The sequence below is a fragment of the Cryptomeria japonica genome, chromosome 5 (genome assembly GCF_030272615.1).
Source record: "Cryptomeria japonica chromosome 5, Sugi_1.0, whole genome shotgun sequence".
Taxonomy (NCBI): Eukaryota; Viridiplantae; Streptophyta; class Pinopsida; order Cupressales; family Cupressaceae; genus Cryptomeria; species Cryptomeria japonica.
Window position 1 is genome coordinate 761,799,193 of NC_081409.1, and position 24,867 is coordinate 761,824,059.

Consider the following 24,867-nt stretch of genomic DNA (forward strand, 5'->3'; position numbering starts at 1 on the left):
GAATCTACTTATATTGTTTGTCTGGTCTAAATTCTTTTTTCATACTTTTTTATGTTTGGATTTGTACAGATTATACAGAACCAACCTGTCAGAATTCATAATTCCTTATGATCAATACATGGAAGCCATAAATAGTAATTTCTTAGCTGGCATGTGATTTAGGATGAGATTTGAGAAAAGCGTTCCTGGAGCAACGGTCTTCCTATTGAGCATTATTTACTAGAGTTTAGGCAAGACAAGTCTTGATAGATTGATTATGATGTAATAGATAGCAAACTTTCAATAACCGTTCTTTGTTGGATTAGGATGCATGGTGAAATTTGAAATACGCTAAGTGCTATAAGTCTATAAAATAAATATGTGGTGTTCATAGTACTATATAGGAGAATAGTTAGTCATAGATGGATTACTTCATACTGGATGGATTTTTATTCAAAGGACAACAGTTATGTATACTTTAAGGGTCAATGAGGTAGAACTAAATAAGAGCAAAAGATTGTGGTGGTTTGACTGGACATTTTGGAGCTGATAAAACCATGGCACAACTTAGTGAAAGATATTATTGCCGTCAAGGATGAAGGAACAAATTAAAAAATTTGTGTTAAGATGTCAATTTTGTAAATATGCCAAGGCAGGAGCAAAAACATGGAAATACATTAGCCATTAGCCATACCAAAGAGAATGGATTTTGTGCTTGGACTACCAAGAACTTAGCGAGGTAAGGATTCTATTTTTGTGGTTGTTCATAGATTCTCAAAAATGATTCACTATTCTTTTTGGATGGAATATTGGACATTGATACTTAATGCCAAGGATCATCTCCTACAAGCATCATATCTCCCTCATCATCTGTGTAGACAAGTTGGTAGACTTTGCTTGGATCCTCCAATTGTCATCTCAAGCTCATGAGTAAGCTGTTTGTATCCTTCAAATTTTGTAAGACCCACAGCTCGCCCAAGAGCACTACCCTGCTTATGTACCTACATTGTGATGAAAAATATGGTTTTGAACTGTCAGAATCTTTCCAACAATATATAAAATTTACTAAATTCCAATTTCTGTCCTACAAAAAAGTAAAATGATTAATACCTTAGTACAGCTCCTCCTCTGAGCTCTCCACTGTATTTCTTGTAATGGTCTCCAAGATGATGTTTCTTGCACACAGTTCATAGCAGATGTATCAGACTTGATCAACCTTGTTTGAACCAACTGTTGGTCGACCTCTGGGAATAGAGAAAGAAATTCTTTTGGGGTATGAGCAGAAACATCTAGGTCTTCCTCGTTGACAAAAACTCTACTTTTTGATGGATTTGGCTCAGTGCTTGAGAAAAAGTCAATCAAATGATGACCAGATAATTTGGAACTATTGTCTGCAGGCCGTGAAATGACATCAAATCCCTTATCTTTAGAAGCTTCCCGTGAAGGAAAACCAGGCTGATGCTCTGTTGTCCCCTGTTTATTAGCTTACATGTTTCTCATTAAATTTCTGTCCACACCACCATGTCCCCCTGAAACTTCTGAATGTCACGGCGTCACATGCATTTTCCATTTTTCCGATGCTTCCATTCCCACTGGTTTTGGGAGATGGTGCCATTGAGGTCAGATATTGTTTCCGATTAGAATCGTTGAGTTTCTGAAATGGTTTTGTGGAAAGCTTCATTTGTTGTGGATCTTCCACAATACGATTAGTATATGACCACACAGTTCAGCATTTCACTAATGCCCTGAAAACTGGGAAACGACACTCCATATGCTCCGTCATGCGTTTGTAGTGGGATCCAATTTACAGAACCCAATCTTCCTTGAGAGAATACACCATTTGTTTTGACATCATCTAATTTTGGCCACCACAAAACTGTCCTCTGAACACTGTCAACGTAATTTTGACTCAAAGATCCTCCCGAGGTCATAAGTTCGTGACCTTGTAAGACCATTGCATTAAATCTTTGCAACTGTGTAAAATCAACTGATGCCTTATCTGAGACGAATATCAAACAAAAGAAGAATAACTTTTGAGAAAAAAAAACAACAATTTCACTTTAATAACGACTCTTTGGTTATGTGTCTTTAAGAACATAGTCCTTATTGAGAACTGAAAAATTCTGTGTTGAAGGCAGTATGTTTGGCCGGGGCTTCTTATTTTTGGCTATCGGCAAAGGATTAGTTTCTAACGGGGTCAAGACAGGTTCTATTTTCCATGGTAAGACCCACTCTGGTCGTGGAATAGCTGATATTGCATTCCATTGTACCTGAAGTTCACTAATTAGAAGAGTGATTATAAGCAAGATGATGCACTTTTCCGTATTGATTATATAATGATGATAATTAAAACTATAGAAAGATTTTCTTCTATTCCATAAATACCTTAAGGCATCTCCACTTTGAACCCGACCACCTCAGGGTATCAGAATCACCTATTTCAATGATAGTACCAGTATATCTGTCCAACAGAAACACACATATCAGGCATAACACACTGTAACAACTACATTATCTTTGAAAAGAAATTTCTGTTAGTATGCAATTGCAATTATCTTCTATTTATAGCCATCAAACAATTGATAATTATTTATCCAGTAGGCTGAACATCACATATCAACATCACATATCTTTTCATCCTGATCATGAATCACGGAGTGTGATTTGAAATGTCGATAGGAAAAAAATACACACAATCCAATCTAGAAAATTTCATAAGAATATCACATATCTATTTTATAAACTTACAGCGATAGACATATTTACAAATTCACCATATCCTAATCCAACATAGAATGGTTATTGAATCATAATCCATCTATCAATACTTGTCTTGCTTAAACTACACCAGATTACACCAGATTTTAAAGTATGAAGTGTTCAATAGGAAGAACGTTGCTCTGGGGTTGCTTCTCCCTCAAATCTCATCCCGAATCTCATGCTAACTGAGAAATTACTGTTCATGGCTTCCATGTATTGGTCATGAGGAATTATGAATTCTGATGGGCTGGTTCTGATTAATATGTACAGATCCAAACATCAGAAAGGATGAAACAAAAATTTAGACCAGGCGAAAAATATAAGCAGATTCAAGTAACATGGCTTATAAAAATGATGCTCATAAAATGGAAATAAAAGACATGGGCTGGTGCTGCCCATTTCTCTATTTTGTGACAGTGCAACGTACAACTGCTTTGGGAAGTTGGGAACCCGATAAACTGATAAAAATTGCTTAAATAACAATGCAACTATCCCATAACCTAAAGGAAAGGCTTGCGGGTGCCTAGTAATTACTGCAACCCTGCATGTTTTATATTCTACCATTTTTTGAATATCTTGGTAAAGTACTAAAATGCATCCCATCTTCAATCATAAAATTATCAAACGCTTTGTACAATTTGATCAGTTCTAGATTAGATTAGATTGTATATTAAAATAATACACACCCAATCTAATTAAAAGCAGTTACCACAGTCTAATTTCATGGATTGTAAAATTTTATTAACATTAAAAGATATTTAGATGTTGAATGTGAAAATAATTTGAGTGGTAAGAGAGTACTAGGAAATATCATCAGTTTTTTCCTTGGCTTCTAGTAGACTCTAAACATAGCCCTCCCTGAAATGGCATGTGACGCAGCAGCAAGGACAAAAATCTCCATTATGCGACTGGATATAACTGAGGACAGGAATCTTACTTTTCTGACGCATGGCACGCCGCCATCTTTATCCCTAAGGAAGCGTTTTGGAGTTAACAAAGACTCTCCACCCAGCTGTCAGCAAATGCCTCCTTTTCTCACCAGTATTTTTTTTCAGTCAAACCAAATTAAAATGTGTTAGTAATTAAAAATAAATTTGTTTCCAAAAAAAATCCTTAGCAACGATTAATAATTAAAGCCTATATATTCTTGATGCTCTGCAAAAAGGATTAGAAAATCTGTTTGATGGCAACACACACAAGAGCACAAGAAACAAACGTTAGTGTTAGCAACAAAAGATTATCCTAAACAGGCATATCAAGAGAGATATTAAGCATGAAATAGAAAGCATATAAACATAAAATGAAATAGCTAATCAAGATGCTCATAGTTGCTCCTCCCTTGTTCCTCTCCTCTCCAAGTCCCAAATGAGTGTAGCTCTCAGCTTTTAGCACTAGCCATGGATGCCATATGGAGATTTAAGATGGTTGAATATGATAAGCAAATACTATGCAAGAGTAGATAGTGATGCTATGAAAAAGCTCTATGCTAATGCCAGTATAACAACAATACTCTAAAATGCTTCCTCTTTTGCTTGAGGAGAAGGGTTCTATTTATAGAAGAAATGGGGAAATGAAGGGTTAAGATTGAGCAATCTTAACAAGGGTTAGGATTGAAAGTTGGGGATCCATGTGCACAATTGGCACCAATAAAATGGTGACAAGTTTCAACATAGGATTGGGTTGAGAGAAGAGGTTGGAGGCATTAAAGGCCTGAGAAGACCTCATGGTTATCTAGAAGGTAAGGGTCAAGTCTAAATTAAGATTACCCACTAGATTAAGAGTTAATCCAAGGATAAACCTTTGTGCAAATGATTAAGAGATAATCATGGTCAAAGCATTAAAGGCTTGATGAGACCCTTGGGTTGGGTAGAGGTTGAGTCAAAACAAATGTTTTAACCATGTGGGAGGGTTTGAGGTAACCATTAATGGTTATTGGAGACTTTGGGGATTAAGTGGTTGAAGGTTGAAAGCCTTCAAAGGTTATCCAAGACTTTGAGGGTTAATTTGTTGAACACACAAAGCATTAATTGCTTTTCAAAGACTTTGGAGTCTTTGAGAAGTGACTCCAATTTGCTTAGGAATGTGACAATATTTAGGGGATGGATTAGGCTAATTAGGAAGGGTTTAGAAGAATTTAGAAGGGGTTTAGGCATGCAAGTGGATTTTGTAGGAAAATGCAAGTGGGAGAAATTTTGGTATTTTCAATTAAAATAAAATCATTTATTTCAATTAAATGGTGTAAGTTGAATTTGGATAAATATTTAAATAAATATTAATTTATTTAAATGAGAAAAAGGAAGATAAAGCATTAAAATGCTTGAAGACTTTGAGGGAAACCATTAAAGGCTTGAAGACTTTAAGGAAAACCATTAAAGTCTTAAGAAGACTATAGAAGGAAGCCATCAAGTTTGAAGACTTTAAAGCCATCAAGTTTGACTACTTTAAGGGAAACCATTAAAGGTTTCAAGTGGGTGAGGATAAATAGGATTTTAAATAAATAATTTATTTAAAATAGTTGTGCAACTTGCTTTTGTAGGAAAATACAAGTGGGTGGAGGATAAAGGTGATTTAAATAAACTATTTATTTAAAATAATTGTGCAACTTGCATTTGTAGGAAAATGCAAGTGGGTGGAGGATAAAGGTGATTTAAATAAATGTTAATTTATTTAAATGTGAGAGGTGGGATTTTGGGGGATTTAAATAAATATTAATTTATTTAAATGTGAGAGAATATTTTAATTAAATAAATATGATTTATTTATTTAATTAATGGTCTGAATTTGGTTAAGTGAATTAAATCAAATAAATTAAATAATTTATTTAATTAATAGGAGAATAGGGTTAAGATGAATTAATTAAATATTAATTTAATTAATTATTAATTGATGGTTAAATAATCAAATAAATACTAAGTATTCATTTAATTAAGTGGACAGATTTATGTGACTACAATTCTTAATTCACTAAATTAAAACACTCAAAAGCTCAATGATATTAATGAGAAATGATTTACAGTCTAAAGTAGGACTCCAATATTTTACCATAAAAATTAGAAGCAATGTCTGAACCGGCTGGTTTCAGCAGAAAAAAAAAATTATTTTTGTTTGAAGTCATTGCTAAATATCATTCAATTATTATAGGAAAAACATTTACATAAATTAGCCTAACAGTTTGCCCTAGAACAAGCACCTCAATCACAATCATCTACATAAATATGACTATAAAGTCTAACTGACAGGTTCAGGTTTACCAATATGGTTCAAATGAAAAATAATTGGGTTGAATTCATATAAAAATCATACAATATATAAGCCTAAAATAAGAAATTAGTCCACATAACATTATATATAGATAATAAACAAAACAACTATAAAAAATTAATTAATTCAATACTATTGAAATTTAAATAATGTTACCAAGATAGGAACATGCCGGACCAAGATAAAACCACACCCAAATCCAGATCCTGGGGTTTATCTAAGAAAATCAATAACTTAACCTACAACATTTTTGCCTTAACCTACAACATTTTTGCCTGAAAACATATGCATCCATCTTTTCATAATATGGGTTATATTGAATAAGAGTTTAGACTGAAAAATTTAACATTTCTTCTTAAATTTGAAATCCAGTTTGAAATCTAGTTTAGTACAAGCTGCCAGATAATATGGCAAGCAACCCACCACGATAGATGAGCCGGAAACACCAATCATTTCCATGTAGATCTTTGGCAACTAATTCTTGAGGTTTTTGACTCTTGTCCTATAAAAAGACAGCCCAGACAATTTTCTTCGAATAAAAGAAACAATATGCTCAATACTATCTACTATAAAAATGTATCAATGCTTGAACAATTGTATACTTGGAAAACTAACCACAGGTGCAAGTCATTCATCAGCCTCTCTCTTGGGAAAAGGTGCAAGGCATTCAGCAGTGGAGCAGTCATCCTGATAGGTGTTCTATATATTAGGAAGATCTAAGAATTTAGGTCTGAGATATAAGGTCATATGGGCCTAAACATGCCGGAGAGGCCTAATATAAGAAGATTGTAGAGAATCGGGAACCAAACTAATATGAGCAAACATTTCATCGGTGTCTTGTTCAACCTGTAAGGAATGTCATAAGCTAAACAACACAAGTAGGAAATTGACCATGAGCTTCTTATAGATACAAAGAATCTGAACCATGCAAAATGGGGTTAATCAACCATTATAAGCACAAAAGAATGCATATTAATTTACCCGCAGCAACACATTCCTCATCCAGCAAAGAATTTTGGATGGCAGGCCATGCAAAGGCACCTGTTGTTCAGCTTCCTAGTTATTGATGTCTAGGTATTTGGTTATTGATGCTTCAACCTGCAATACAACACCGAATTTGTACAAACATTCATTTCAATCGATGTCTAGGTAAAGAGGCATTGACTACTACTATTACTTAAAGGGTAGATATAGATCTCCACAAAGTATATTACTAATTTAGAAGAAGGCTGAGCTCACAGTGACCATGATTTGGACTTTGCAATTTAATAGTCAGTTTGTCAAAGTACAAACAGAATCTGAATTGTCTCAAGTGATTTAACATGAGGTAAAAGTGTGGCGAACAAACAAAACACATTCTTCACTGGCATTATGTTGTATCGTGTGACTGATCTGGTGATGGTAACGCTTCTCAATGTACTCTGAGCTATTAGAACATATCCGCCGAGAAAACCTTTGCCGCAGAACATACTAGGAACTATATAAACATCGCATGCAAGGCCACTTAAGTGAACCACACATGAAACTATGAAGATTTCCAGGTCATAACTACATACCCAGTAGCTACAAGAAGTTCTAGTGGTATGCAAGAAGTTCTAGTGGTATGCGCATGATAGTTCAGAGAGAGTTTCAATTCATGACATCATGCTTACATCCACATTGAAATCAGAAGTCATAAATATGCCACTCTTTGGAAGAACAGCCAAATAATCATTAAAAAAATATACATACCTGCTTTATATGACCATGGGAAAGTAAAACAGCCGCTCTCCAATTCTTGGCATGGTAAAACAGGGGCCAGCACAGACATGCCAGAGATCTTTATAGGGAGGATCGGTGACATCTGTAACAAAATTAAAGGAACAAACAATAAAAACATTATCAGATGATTAAAAGATGGTTCTAAATGCATTGTGCAGAAACTCCATTGTAGCACCAGCTCAATCTAACATTCTTATTGTGGTTATAAAAAGAAAAAAGATCCTAACACACAAAAAAACCACACAATGTATAACACCACTCACCTGTGCAACAAGATGAATCCGATGGAGTCCTAGGACCAGTCTTACGACCAGCAGCCATGCCTCCCAAAATGAGCTCAGAACAATATTGGTGATATTAGTGGGAGTAAGAGTTTTTCATTTAGGGAAACGACTTAATAGTTGTGCATTTTAATTTGGCGTTTCTCAAAATCTTTCATGAAAATTTCAAATCTCTCAATACTTGTGTACCAAATTATATGTTTTGTTACTCTTTAGATCTAATAGATATATTTGATTCAAAAATGAAGATGGGTAAATAAAATTGAATGTGCCAAAGTGGCACCAACTATTTTTTAACTGTTTTTCATCCTTATTTTTTTTTAATGGAAGTTGGTCCACAAATTCATTTTAACCTAAATTTAAATCAAATCGATTAATACATGTCCATTGCTTAGCAAGTCCTTATTTTGACCTCCCATTCCCAAAAAGACACGTTCAAACAAATAAACAACAAACAATAACTAATTTTTAATTTTTTCAGAATTCTTGATTATTTCTTCTTTTCTTCTTTTCCTACCTTCCCCTCAAAATAGAGATTATTAGGTGAGGGATGTGTGCTTCTCCATACAAGTTGATTGCACAAGCTTCTTGACTCCCCTCTCTCAATATTAATAGTTTAATCTTCGAATTCTTCACCATTTGAATTCTCATGAATTTTTTTTTCCAATTGGTTTGAAGATTTAAAAAGATTTAAATGTTCTTAAATTCTATAAGCTTGTAAGTAGATCATTAAAAATTATAAAGATATGTGTTTGTCTTTTGATGATCATTAAAAATTATAAAGATATGTGTTTGTCTTTTGATTTTTTTCATTGTATAGATTAATAAAAATTGATGGAGGCATTTAGGGATGAAGAAATTTGGTGAAATGAAAAAAAGTATAAGTGTTGTGTATTGAATCACATGATTTGTTATTTTTAAGATCTAATAAAAATATTTCATTGAAAAATGAAGATGCATAAAATAAAATTGAAAATGCATGATTTGTGCTAGCTATTTTTAACTATTTTTAGTGTGTAAGCTTTGTTTTTAACGAAAGTTGGTCCACAAATTCATTTTACCATAAATTTAAACTAGCTTTTATATATGTTAAATTATATATATAAAGAAAGCTAGAGAGAATTTCATTTTTTAATTAAAATTAGGGTTAGGGTTAAGGTTTAATTACAATTATAGTTAGGGTTTAGTTATAATTATTATTATTAACTTAGGATTATGGATAGTTTAATTAGGATTCAATTAGGGTCTAATCATGGCTGAAACAATATTAGATATATAATTACAGGTTGGGTTGGGATTAAAATATTAACCCCTAGTCCAAGGGATTGAGCTTATTTGGTTAAAGCATTGAGTTCTCAATGTGGAGACCCAAGTTCAACTCCCATGAGGGACACATTTGTGTAGTAATTGTAATTAGTTTGTAAAGTGGATGCTCGAATGAGAAAAAATAAACTTTGTGATTCTATGATACTTAATACCGAAAATCAATCGGGTTATAGTTAGGGTTCCATTTTTGTTTAGTGTAAGGTGTACAATTTGATTTTGTTTGGTGTTAGAGTTAGGACTTGACTTGGTTTAGGGTTAGGGTTCAATTAGGTATAGTTTTTAGATTAGCATATGATTTGGTTTAGGGTTAGTGTTTTATTTGGTTTAATGTTCAATTGAAATTTAACCATTATTAAAGTATAATCCTAATTTTATCATAATTTTAATTTTAATGCAACAGTAATCATAATCAAATTTTAATTGTGGCCTTTTCTTTAGCTCTAATTATAGTTGAACTAGAGTGTAACTTAATTAATGTTTAAATTCAACCAAAAAAATCTAATGAAACTAGGCTTGGAGTTAAGTTTTATTATAATATTCAATTCTGTTTAGGATAGCTTAATTAATGTTTAAATTCAACTCAAAAACCTAATGAAATTAAGCTTGGAATTTAGTTTTATTATAATGTTCAATTAACTTTAGGGTAAAGGTTGAATTTAATTTAGCTTTATGGTTAGGATTCATTTTTGTTAAATGTTTATTTAGGTTTAGATGTAGGGATCAATATGGTTTAGAGTTAAGGTTAAGGTTTAGGTATAATTTGGCTTACTATTTAATTTTGATCATGGTAATAGATTAATTTACTTTAGTCTTAGGGTTAGGGTTTAACTTGGTTTGGTTTATTGTTTAATTTTGTTGTTTAACATTAGGAATTCATTTGGTTTAATTTTTATTTTACTTTTGAGGTTATTATAAAATTTAGTTTAGGCATAGGGTTCAATAAGATTACATAAAGGAATTATAGTTAGGGTTGTGATTAAAACAATAGGCTTATTTTAATAAGGGTTAGGGTTCAATTTGGTTTAGTGTTAAATTAGAGATGAGGTTAGGGATCAATTTGGTTTAGTGTTAAATTAGAGATGAGGTTAGGGATCAATTTGGTGTAGTGATAGTGTTGGTGTTTCAGTTGATATAATGTCAAGATTATAGTTTCATTTGTACCCTTACCAACTAGATGGTAGGTTGTGCACTAATTTATAAGTTGGGATTCAATTTGGTTTAATTTTTAATTATATTTAGTATTATGGTTTAATTTGGGCTAGGGTTCAATAAGAATTAGGATTCACTTTATGTTAGGATTTTATAAATGTTATAGTTCAATTTGGGTAAAATTTGGCTTACTATTTAATTTGGATCAAATTAATTTGCTTTAGTATTATGGTTAGAGTTCAACTTGTTAAAAGCGATTTAATATATTTCTATTTGATATTTGATGACTTTGCTTGGAAAAATGAATAAAATAGAATAGAAAGTTTCTTTTCAATCTAGATTTTTGTTTTATCATATTCTAAAATTAAAATTAATCATTGTTGATTTATTTTAAAATTTAATTTTGTATAATTTAATTATATTAGATAATAAATATTTTATAAATTTTAAAACTTATAATTTATTATAATTTTAAAATTAATTGTAAACTTTAAAAAAATAGTTGTGATTTGATTAATAATTTTAAATCAAATACTACTTAATCCAACAGAATTGGATTGTACTTAAAAATACTTATCTTTTTCATAAGTATGTATTATGAATGCCAAAATAATCGTTAAGTTAATAACATAATACAAAATCTAAGATCTAATTTAAATAATTTTAATGTTAATGTTGTTTGTAATTGTACATGTTTTATTAATATTTCAATTCTATTTTAATTTTTAATTAATATTTAATCTTGAAATTTATTTTTAATTATTTATCTTTTGGGAAATTATAAATACTAATGAAAATTTATTATAATAATTTAATTTAAAATTATTTATCTTTTTAAAAACTTTAATTTATTGTATAACAATTATATTTTAAAATTTTCTTTTAATTTATGTAATAAATTTAATTTAACTTGGCATATCTCTCTATAACTCTCCCTTTATATCCTTATCTCCCTCTTATCTCTCCCTCTCTATGTTTGATCCTTCCTCTTTCTATATCTCTTTATTTCATGATCCCCTATTCATCTATCCATCTTTGTTACTTCCTCTTTCTATATCTCTCTATGTTTGTTACTTCCTCTTTCTATATCCACTATCATAATCAAATAAAGCCATAACACATGCTTGTTCAATAACATTTTGATCATATGTAGGAAAATAAGATATAAGTCACCAATAGAAGAAGGGGAAGCAATGGACTTTTGTTCTTTTACAATATCTTTTTGCATACTAGCCTTTTCCAATCACCTTCATCACTCTCCACCTCTTTAGTGTCTATACTTTCTTTTTCAATTAAACTCATGTGCTTATATTTTAGTACTTTAGAAATAGATAAAAAGCCATCTACAAATACTAAATATTTTTTCTTTAGTATCAACTCCTACATAATTAATTTTCTTTCTACTATAGTTTCTCATGATCTCATCAAAAATTTCAAACCTTTCTACGCTCATATCTTTTAGTAATTTGAGAAGAATCTTAGCAATACTCATGCATTCATCGTAAAATACTTCATAAAGAAGTTTTGATACCCATGAAGTCCTCAACACTACAACCTCCATAAAACAATTGTTCTATTCCACAAAGAAAGTAATCTTAGTCATCTCCCTCTGGAGATCCACAAAGAACATTCAGCAAGCATCCTTACCACCATCCAAATTATCCAAATACTCTTTGACTTGAGAACCAATAGACATATCTTTTCTCCATGCAGTATTTTTCATTCTTGGTTATGCATTTAGAAAGTAGATAACCAAGAAAACAACAAGAGAGCCATACTAAAAAGGGTAATTCCCATTTGTTGTCATCTTGAGATTTTTTAGCAACTGACACCTTAAGAGATCACACAAGTCACAATCCTTATTCTCATTTACCATTTGATATTCCCCATAGACTATCATAGAGGAGGAAGATCCTTTTTAATTTTTAAAATAGACATTGTATGAAATTTGCATCATCGCACATCTCACACCCATCTATGGATGCTATAAATTTTTAGGGCTTACTTATCAAATACAACTCTAGTCAGCTGATGCTATAAATTTTTAGGGCTTACTTATCAAATACAACTCTAGTCAGCTTTTTCACTTCCACATTCTTTACTGATTTGATAGTAGGCACCATTTTGATAGAGCATAAGCTAATCACATCCCTTAGGGATTCCTTGCAAATTATGTATAGTTGATCCAATCATAAGTAAAATTTGTGAATTCAATTCAATACAATCCTTACTACCCCATCCTTGGAAAACATAGAAAAATTGCTCCAAGTATCCAATCCCATGTGCCCTAGACTAGCATAATCAAGTTCAAACCTCTACAAACTATCAACTAGATGAATTTTTTTAAAGCCACTAACTTTGTTGTGATCATACTCATCCATAGAAACATGAATGTAACAATGGACATCCTCTTTCTGAATAACTTTGTCTAGAACACTAGAAAAGACTTTGACAGGGTCCCCTATGGTAGGAATAAATAGACAAATTTCAAAACCAGGCTGAGGCTCATCAATGATACTGACAATTTAAGAACTAGCCTTAGAAAGATCACAATTTGAGAGTACCTTTGATCAAATGCAAGAACGCCTTTTCTACTCTTTGCATTCACATTCAATAGAAACACCTATTGGCCAATTTTAATTTTTTTTTTGGCTATGAAAGATTTCATACAAATATAATTTTGTTTTTTCATTTCTTACATATCAAATTTAAAGGATAATTTGCATTTTTCACAAACAAAGCATTTTGAAGTGAATTTTGTTGGTGTGGGATTTTCAAAGGAAGGAGATGGGCAATAAGACTATGCAAAATTATTCACCTAAAATAGAATGAAGACATCATGAACAAGAATTGGCAAGATATCATAGGAAGAAAATAAGTATATATTTGTTATTTAGAGTTTTACACAATTTATTTTGTGTTTGATTTGAGTATTTATTTCAAACAACCATTAAATTGTGTTATTTTGTGGTTGACTTTAAAGTTTTTGTGGAACATCCCTAGAACTAAATGTGTGCATTAATATAGTTTTGGCTCATTGGGTTCTCCATCTGCATTTGTTAATAAATTATAGTTGCTTGGTAGGTAACATTTTGTTTTAATTTTAAATGGGTTGTGTTGTGAACATTTTTATAAGAAACCATTAAATTGTCATGAATTATGACTCAATATGACATATTTTAGGGCTATTTACATCTCAATTCCTTGTGTAGACATATGTTATAGGCAGTTCTAGACTAAGTCGTTTGTTTCCATTTTGCATGGTTTTCATATTCTAGTGAAAACACCATTTCTTTGTTAATTGTTCTTTAGTTGTTTTTATAACTTAAAGTATGATAAATGTTGTACATTAAGATCCATATGATTCAAACTTTGTTTGGTATCCTTGCATGTTCTCTTATGCGCTACATTTTTATAGGCAAACTTGGGGTGTAAAGTGTTGTGGTCCATAGGTCATCTTGAAGAATTAAATGATATGGAAAGTATTGTGACTTAAATTATTACAAATTATACCATCATCTCTACCATTATTGTAAATTCAAAAACTTCAAGCATGTCACTAACATTTATTTTCACAACTTCAACTTTTCAAAAATATCTCACATAATGAACATATTGGCTATTTCCCAATAAGAGGAACATTGAAAACATTTGGATACACTAGATAATAAAACTTATTTACTTGATTTTATGTATTAAAGTATGATAAAGGTTGTGTAGCATCCTTAAATTGAACCCTTTGTAATTTTGACTACATTTGGAGCCCTCACCTTAGTGTTTCTCATCCCTATGCCTAACTAGGACTAATTTATGCTTGTATCATGCAATAATAAAATTGATATCACATTCTAAATTGTTGGAAGCTTTAACCCTGGCCCAAATATGGGGTAGTACCAGGGAGCAGTGCCTTTGTCCTCACTCAGACCAGGGAGGAGCGCCTTGGTCCTCCCTAATTTGGGCCCTATCTCAAAATTGAACAGGAAACCTTGCTTCATGTCAGCCTATGTCAGAAAATTAGTATGATTAACGACAAGAAAGTATATAGGGAGGTCTTTCCTTCTCATTTTTACATACAATAAATTCATAAGGTGGTGAAATCGAACCACAAGAAATCAAGAATTAAGGAATCTATCATCAAGTATCTCTAGAGGTTTGCATATTCTTCATTCATCAATTGCGGAGCAACATTGCATCATTCATTTACAAGAATGTATGTGTGATTAGGTTTTTTTCATGTCCATGCCATTTCATACAACATATGTGATTACATTCATGAAGCAAAGTATCATTATCAGTCATTGTAGATTTGAGGTATACCTTTCCATCATTTATTTCATGTATTTGCAATATTTCATTCAAGGTTAATTCATAGATTGGGGTTTTAATTGGGAAAACCCCTATTCCCAACCCTTTTTCCGTTCTTTCTGTGTGCAAGAAATAGGTATGGAGCTGCAATCTTCTGAATAAGCATTATTTGCAGAGACAAATCAACTCTTTTCGGTGTGCGAAAAAGTAGGAGGACCAAGGAACCCACCTCACTCCTAATATTTTTGGAGCTTTTTCAGGAATCAGATCCAACTCATCTTATATTTCTTAGATCTAGGTGTGTACGAAAATCCTGCTTATGTAGCTCACCATTTTCTCAAAACTACCTTCATTTTTCAGCATTTTACAGTAATCCAACATTTCAACTCACAAAATAAGGTAATTAATTCACACACAACCTTGAATCCAGCTAGTATTTAGTCCTTATTCTTCTTAATTTGGGATTAGAACTACTAGATTCATCCCTCTTTTGAATGTAATGGTAAATTAGCAATCTTCATCTTTGAAATGGTGGAAACATTATTTTTTCACCATTACATTTTGGTGAACCCAAATCCTTACACCCTAAATTTTAATTTTTATTCTCAAATCTGAGTGTATACAATTTAAAATTCAAGTTTTCATTTACAAGTTTATTTTCCTTGCAAATTTTAAAAATTTAGATGTTAATTTCACTAAAACCCTAGTTTTTAATTTCAAAATTGAGCTTCTGGGTTGTTTAAATTTTGAATTTCACATTTCAAATTTGTTTCAAATTCAAAATTGCAATGTTGGATCTAATTTCAAATTTAAATTTTAAAAATAAGTGGGTAAATAAAAGGACCCTAATTTTTAAATTTAAATTAATCTTGTGTGTTTCCCAATTTTGCATTAATTATTTAAATTTCCAAAATGTCAACCTCAGATCTAATTTCAAATTTAAATTTTAAAATTAACTGGTTAATTAAAAGAGCCCTAATATTTTAAATTTAAATTAAGTATTTCAATTCCTAAATTTCAAAATTACATCTAATTTTTAATTTTAAAATTAAGAGGTTATTTTTAGAAGGACCTAGTTTTAAAATTAATTTCCTCAATTAATTGGATAATCATTTTTCAAAATTTCCATTATTCAATTATTTTGCAAGCTTTTAGTTTTCAAATTTCAAAAAGTCAAATTTCAAATTCTCATTTTCATTTCACATTTTTCAAAATTTAAATCTAAAAAAAAAAAGAAAAATCAATTTACATAAATTAAGAGGTTTTATTTACAAAACCCTAATTTATTTCATTAATTTCCTTGGATCTAAATTTAAATATTCATAATGGAAATTAATGGATTTGATTTATTTTCTATTTCACATATGATTACTTTGCTTTTTATTTACGTTTATTATAATCATGTGTTGAATAATGGCTTCTTTCACTTAATGTTACTTCTTTTCATTCATAGCCTTCAGACATATTGCATTTTAAGAATTTCTAAGTTGCTTCCTTTTCATGAAATAGATCTCAAATCTTTCATATATCATGTATGTTGTGTTATGGTGATGTTTTTGGGAAAATGCATTTCATCATAGATTATCTAAAAGATTTTGTACATCCCAATCCTAGAGATGTTAATGGAAAACATAATACTTTTACCTCTCCTATGGTATCTAATGGGAATGAAGAAAGTGATAATACTCCTATCAATGATCTCTCTAAGCGAGAGCAAGCATTGAAGAGCAAGATGACCCCATCTTATTCTCATAGGCATACCCTAGCACAAGGGGGGAAAAACCAAAATATTGGTGTTTCCATCTCTCTAGATCCTCCTCATTCTCCTACAGCCTATGATTCCCACCAAAATACCCTAGAGAAACTAACTAAACTAACTAAGAATAGAGATAAAAAAAAGTTTAAACATCTACTAATACTACATATGCAACTAAGATCAACTATCATATACATATCAAATACATCATTTACTATCTTACAAGAATACATAAAACTTAATGAGCATGACCTTAGCTAAATGCAACATTTAATTCAAGCGGAAATATCAACTTAACCATAACCATATGTAAATATCCATTCATTCTTTCCCTTGGGTATCTTAATGTCACTACTTACAAGTAACAACACAATAACATATCTACATCATGAAATCATAACATTCGATGCAACTAAGATCTACTCATTATTTCCTAATCATGAGAATAAGAATCACCAATGCATATGTCCTTAACCCCATTAAATATTATAAGTTCATTTTAAACACCAAACCAAATATTCTTAATTCCGGTAAGATTATCTTTGCCCAATGCATCAAGATTATTATCCATACACATATATATGAGATTATAGTAGTAAATGCAACTCTTCTTTTCCATTTAGGAACTCGTGCTATTAAACCAATAAGAATCATATGTTATAACAAGAACGCACTAAGTCTAAACATCTAATTCCTAATCCATCACAAGATGTCAATTATATACATAATGAACATCTCAACATAGACCATAAGGTAATGCATCATCTTATCTCATTATAAGATCATAGTCTTTACAACAATATCTTATCCCATTACATATGAATATTTGATACAAGTACATAGTCTTCTTTAGATTTACAATTCCATCATGAACATATTACAATATCCATACATAGAAATTAGTTGTATGTTCATTGCATAATAATGAATAATAGAATCCATAGCCATGCACGCTAGCTTCAAATGAAGGACATCCCAATGGAAGAAGGCATGAAACCACCCGACCATGTGGAACCAAACAGAAACCATCCTGTTAGAGTTTGAAGCGGATCTGAAGCAAAGATGAAGTAACAATTATATGCAAATTTAAATACAAAAGATAAAGAAATAAAACAGGACACAGATAACACAAAGATTTAACGTGGTTCACCCAAAATGGGTTACGTCCACCATACACAGTTGTTCAATCTTTCTTATTATCCAACAAAAATAGTACATCAACCTTACAATGCCTTAAGCATCCCAACCACTTATAACATGCATTTTTAGGGAAACAAACAAAGTACATATGAACAATCTCCCACATGCTGAGTGTACAGTACTCTGCTGATCAGTCACCACATATCAACAATCTCCCACTTGGAGACTAATCAGGCTCCACACTAAACACATCCGCCATGCTATGAGATGACATCAGGTTCCAACTCACACTCAAGACCTAGGCTGACACCTAACAACCAAGGGACTCAACATGACAACCACAAGAAACATCAAGAATCAAAGATCAATCAAAACACATGGCTAAATCATAAATCAATAAATTCCCAAAGGCATAATCAATAATAAGGCACAAGGAAAATTGGCACATGTAGGGAAGAGTGTCATCACATGCTATCCTCACAAAGAATGGTCCATGCCACACCTTGACAGACATGTGGATCCATCTCAACCTATGAGAAATCAAGGGAGTTTGGCTTACTGCTCCAACAATCTTCCCAAATATTATCCCAAAGGCTTAAAAATAACATAAACATATCACATCATCACTGATCAATCTGAAACATAAGAAGATACATATGCTCAAATATCGAGCAAAAAGCCTCCATCAACAATGCAATAAAGAACCAAAGCATAAACATGAGATCAAAGGAAAAATTAAAATTAATACCAATCCTCAATAGTGAGGCAACTTCATCCCACTGGAGATTATATAATCATTTCTCAATAGCGAGGCATTGTTCCCTTCGCTAGAGCTAAATAATCGATAGGCCTAATCCTCAATGGTAAGGCACAAAACCTCTTACCGGAGACAAAATTATCATTCAAAAATAAAAATAACATCATATACATCTCCTATAAATCAATGGAATCAAAAAAATCCTATGGAAGATCCCCAAACATCAACCAACCAAACCCAATACACAAAAACCCCAAAACCTGCAAACTGCAAGCAATTTTGCACATCCAAAATCTAGAATAGCATATTCAAAACATATAGTTGCACATATGAATTGAGTTTTAGTGCATATGACTCTATTTTTAGCACATATGACACTTCTTTTAGGGCATTTAAAACAAAGATGAAAAATGACATAAAATGGACTTAGAACTTGATGAAAATGCCAAGTTTGGTTCCTAGGCTCTCAAATTGACTGAGTATCACTCCTAGAAGGAGTGAGAGGACTAAATCACAACAAGGAAATGAAAATACAAAAATTCATTAACTCTCAAAGAGGATTCAACATCAATTTCTTGTCTTAATCACACTCAAAAGTGTGCAGAACCTCTCTAATATCACCCAGCAACTCGGGGAGATACAATAATGTAAAAAATAGGTTCTAAACAAAATTAATAAGGATATACAAAGACAAAAAAATAATCAGGCCATCCACAAAGAAAGATAAAGAAAAAAGAAACTCACAGAACTCCATTGAAAAACACTCCTGACAAGCCACATTCACACTCAATTTTGCAAATAAACATAGTAGCCCAAAGGAGAAATAGAAAATACAAAAGGATCAATCAAATCACTCATCAAACTAATCAAATTTCAACTCAAATCATCAAGAAAGGAAAACACAGTTCTAACAAGAATTTGCAAAAAGCCAATCCCAACAAACACCGTTTCTAGAATTATCCAAATCTCACATACATCTACTATTATCCAAAAATTTCTTCCCCTTTCAATCCAAAACAACATAAAATCTATTCCAATTCCTTCAATCCCCGAAAACAATCTTTTTGAAAAAATAGTGCATACAAGATTTTTCGAAAATAAAATACAAAGATAAAAGTGAAGCTCCAACGTAGAATACCCAAACCAAACAAAGGAAGATTCGATGAAGAGAAATCTAAACCACCAAACTAGGCCAAACAATCTTCAATCCAAGCTCCCAATGAAGTCGAAATCCAAAATGCAATAAAAAATCTTCGGAGCAGTAACTCGACAACATTCACAAAAAACTCTATAAATAAAATTGAAACTCCAAACTATAGAAAAATATCAACCTATTTGAAAATCCAATAAAATAATATATTATACCTACCATGCATGATTTCGAGGTAATTATTTTTTACTTACCTCTATAAAATCAGCCAATAAGGTAAAATGGTAGGTCAATTGTTTATTATATCCAGTTATGCAATTAATATTAATGTAGCAATACAAATATAAATGGGATACTTAATAAATCAAATGCTGATAATAAATAAATAAAACGCTTGTATAAATACAATCTAATAATTGAATATAAAAATGATATCCATAATAAAACATAATCATTAAATAATTAGTAAATCAATAAATAATTAATATCAATCAATTAAATCAAATAAATCAATTAAACAATTAATTAATTAATTAATCTCAACAATAAATTAATATATTAAATAAACAAAACTCAATAACATTAATCAAGCCTCAATAAATAATCCAAATAATTAAATACCCATATTATATAATAAATTAAATAAACTAATATAACATTAATAAATCACATTGATAAAATTATTAACTAAATAATAAACACATACTCACATAACCTCAAGCGACCCAACAAACAAGTCAACATCAATACAAGACTCTAACCACCACTTATGCCACAAAACGACTGAAAAGGTGAACGACTAAGCCTAGAGTATGAGAGGGAAACACATGCCATCTCTGACAACTTGCCATTAGGATAGGACACGCTCAGACCTATGAGACTATATGGAGTCGATGTCCAGTACCTGTAATCCTGTATCCACCACTAAACACAATACAACTTATACATCATGATAAACAGGCAAGTGAAAAGAGAATTGCAAAACCATATCGTGCTCAAAATGAGTGATAAGGCATCATCCCTTTCACGAAGATAGTCACACAATAACAACATCAATGCATCACACGAAACCATAATGATGAAATAGGGGTTATAAATATCATAATAACATGAATCATATAGTCCACACAGGAGCATCAAGTCCATATTATCCATCCAATGTAAATCCATCCATCAAATAATTCATAATGTATCATCGATCATATAAATCATCCAACATCATGAGTCATATTAAATATCAATCATCATCAATAAGCATCTAGAGTCTAAATAAAATCATGTGTTGATTGAATATCATCAAAACACCAATTATAAGTCTATATAAGTCTATCAAAGCATGAATCAAAATGTGAGTCTAGGAGGGACACTATATCCTCCCCCCTTTGCCTAGGCTTACTCCTTGAAGCCTAAGAACAAATAGAGGTAAAGCTCTCTCATATGTGTAACATCCTCCCATGTCACAGAAGTATCATCACTCAGGTACCATTGGACCCTTACCTACTCTATGTCTCGACCCCTAAGGGTCATCCCTCAATGGTGAAGAATGTGAACATGCTCCACATAAAGTTGCCCATCCTCGAGTTGGAATGAATGTCGATCCAAAACATGCAATATATCAGGATGATAAGATCTCAATACAAACACATGAATCACATCATAGATACGAGACAAGTTGGACAACAAGGCAAGGCAATATGCTACAGGACCAATCCACTCCAAAAGCTCAAAAGGTCCTACAAGTCGAGGCATCAACTTAGAGCCTTTTCCATAACTGATAGGACTCTTTTGTACATGTGCACATGATGAGCATCTTCATATTTCTTCTATCTATCCAGCACTGTTGTCAAATGCTCTCAAATACACCTCATCTGCTATTACATGTCCTGCAACATCTCTAAACCAAGGAGTACTCTGTCCTCCAAATGATCCGAACTCAAGGGTGGCCGACACAATCTACCATATAATGCCTTGAAAGGGGACATACCAATTGAACTATGATAGTCATTATTATAAGAAAACTCCACCAAATGAGTGCAATCCTCCCATCTGGATTGTTGATCTATCACATACATCTACAACATGTCCTCCAACACCTGATTAACCCTCTATGTTTGACCATCTATCTTTGGATGATATGGTGAACTGAAGTTCATTTGTGCTCCTAAGTCATGCTGAAGGGAAGTCCATAATGTTGAAGTGAACACTAGATCACCATTTGATATAATTTGTCGAGCCATACCATGCAACCTCACTATCTGCTCCATGAAAATATGAGCCACTATCGTTACTATGCTGACGGTGTTTTGATGCACTAACTAACACAGAATAAAATACCAAAGGAATTCTATCCTCTCTTGATAAAAAGACTCTCAAATGCTAAAGGTCTACGAAGGATCACTTGAGATGAATCCAAGGTTCTTTTATGTTAGGTCTTAACGTGTTGGATAGCTTTGATGGTATTGATGTTCTTTATTGTACCTGCGAAGGGACTTACGTATTTTCTTGCTTCACCTTCAATGGTTATGATGTTCTTCAAATGATTTTGCAATAAAGATCTTTTTCATATCTCTACTGATGGTTGATAAAAAAAGTGAAAGATGAGTAAGGTTTAGAAATGCTATGCTAAACTAAGAATGCAAGACAATGTCGATCTCAAGTGAGCTCAACTAAGATTTTCTTCGACATCTTCACAATGCTAGTGCAATCTTCTATGGAGTGCTTAATGGTTTTCAAATCACTAACTTCAAACATAAACACCTTCAAGATGAAGCATATTAATGATGAAATATCAATTGAAGTTAAGTTTGAGCTTTAATGATTCCAATTGACTATGCAAGGTGAGTATGCAATAAACACACTGCTAGTAGTATGCATAATGGAGCTTCACTTTCAATCACACATGCATCTTTCACTCATCTAAAACTAAAGAAAACTCTATTATAATTTCTTTTGTTTTTCAATAATAAGGTCTCACAAAAGATTTGAAGAACCAAACAAATGTTTTGAAATTGATTAAGTCACCAATGCTTCAATGATTTTATTAATCCTCAAAACATCGAACAACAATTCTTCAAAAGTCTCTTGATCGATCTCTTTCTTGTCTCCGATATATCTAATTTATAATCTTCTAATCTCTAATCTTTGCAAAATGAAATGAGCTTGGGCTTATAGAGAGCTCCTTATTACAATGGATGGCTAAGATTGAAACAAAAAAAAGGGCCAAGACCTTGCCACCTAAACCCTAATTAGGGTTTTTTGAACCCATTACAAAGCATTAAATGCTTGACCAATGACATGATTACATTTGAGAGGACACATGTCCTTCTGTGAAAATTCAACCACTAGATGACGATGGCAGGTACATCGAACTTCATGCCCTTGTAGTAATTATCTAGATGAGTTAGGTTCATTGAATTTGGATGCCTTCTCATGAAATAATGTGATTGGATGTAATGATGAGTGGGTGCCACCTCATCTTGATTGATCTATGTAAGTCATCGCAAGTGTGAGAATGACTACGGCATATATCTTGATACTCAACATGTGTGAGCGCTTGATATGGCGATGACTCCGCTAATGTCGAGCTTCTAACTTTGATTAACTCTTATGAAACGATCGCATGTCTTAATCACCTACATTCACGGGCCTTCATCTTGCTATACTGGCAAAGATTCTTGGATTTCCAACAAAATCTTCTTGAGTATGTGACGTTGATGCATATCTTTTTCTCTGATGTTGATAGTTGTTCGTCATGCTGATTGCTTGCATTAAACCCTATCATCGCCTATACATGATCCTTGTCACGCCTCTAAGTGCATGTCGCACTTGGAGTGACTCCTATGCCTGCCTTGAATGAGTTTGTGACATGAGGATCCCATCAGTTGTTTTGTAGACACCTGGATTGTCATCATAGACCGCCTCCGCGCTGTCATTACTTTCATATATCTGGATCATAGTGTCTCACGCATTCAATGAGGAGTTCGTTGCACTGCACTGCTAAAGGGAAGACGACTGCCTTAATGATGCCACTCTCTATCCGCGGGTCCTGTTGACTTGGTGGTGTAGAGCGTAACTTGATTTTTTTTCATGTTGATGCGTCCAAGATTGGTGTTGCCTACGTTGCCCCAATACACATGTGATCTTAGACTCGATGCTGATGCTCTTTGACTTGTCCTTGATAAGCACCTATCACGATCCCGCCATTATGCACCTGCAAGAATTGACTAAGTTAGTGTCACAATATAACATATAGTTGCTTGTAAGTAGATAATCAATATTAAGGCCAAGTTAAAAATCTCTTAATTATGATTTTAACCCTATATCAAAACATCCTAATGAAATGAAGATGAAAATGAAACCCTCACTACGATTGATGGTGTTGACTGATAAAACTCAGAAAATATGATCGCTCTAATGTATCAAATTGCTTATGATAAACCAATGTCGCCCTATTTTGACAAACTCCAACATGAAGTCACTGATCACCAGCCGGCTGATATATCAAATCGCTGAGTATGAATGATTGTTGGCAACCAAAATCTGATCACTGTGGAAATAATAGGAATTAAAATTACTTGATCAGAAGTGATCATGCTGCAAGATATCAGATCACCATAAAGCCGCCACCTTTGAAGGATATGGCTATTCTTGCCAATGGCTTGATCATAGAGTCGCTAACCTTCAAAGACAACAAAAATCGACCCCAAGGTGTATATCACCTTGCCCCTGCAATCACAAGTCACTGATAAAATGCAGCCGATGTTGACAAGAATACACACATCTAACCGCAATAAAGAGTTCATTGTAGCCGCGTATAAAGGATGTTCGCCCGTGCGTTGATCAAATAGAGTCAATCTGCTGTGAACAAGTTTAATGCCGTAGGTGTATTCATTCCAGTCTTGATCAAAATAGCACTTTGGATGAGCTCATTATGGCTGTATATGATCGAACTCGAACTGTTATTGTTTGATCATGATCACAATCGTGATTAATAATGAAGGAACTCTGTCAAAATTCACCGATGGTGCAACACAAGTCAAAATCGCCTTGCATCGATTCTAAAAAAACGTCCTGACAGAAATCGCGAGCCTTGTTTTGGTTCACATCCTTAACGCAATATGGTTGATCCAAGCCCTTCATGTTTGCCACCTCTACATCTTGCTTTATCAAAATCGTTACTATCTCTTTAGTGATTAGGCGACTTACGTTGTTGATACTCTTTGTTGTCACGATGCGATCTCAC

General features: G+C 32.5%; 1 pseudogene; it reads right to left on the reverse strand.

Annotated features, from left to right (window-relative positions):
• Positions 1 to 2,057: 2,057 nt before the first annotated feature.
• Positions 2,058 to 8,082, reverse strand: LOC131036519 (auxin response factor 4-like; annotated as a pseudogene).
• Positions 8,083 to 24,867: the final 16,785 nt, after the last annotated feature.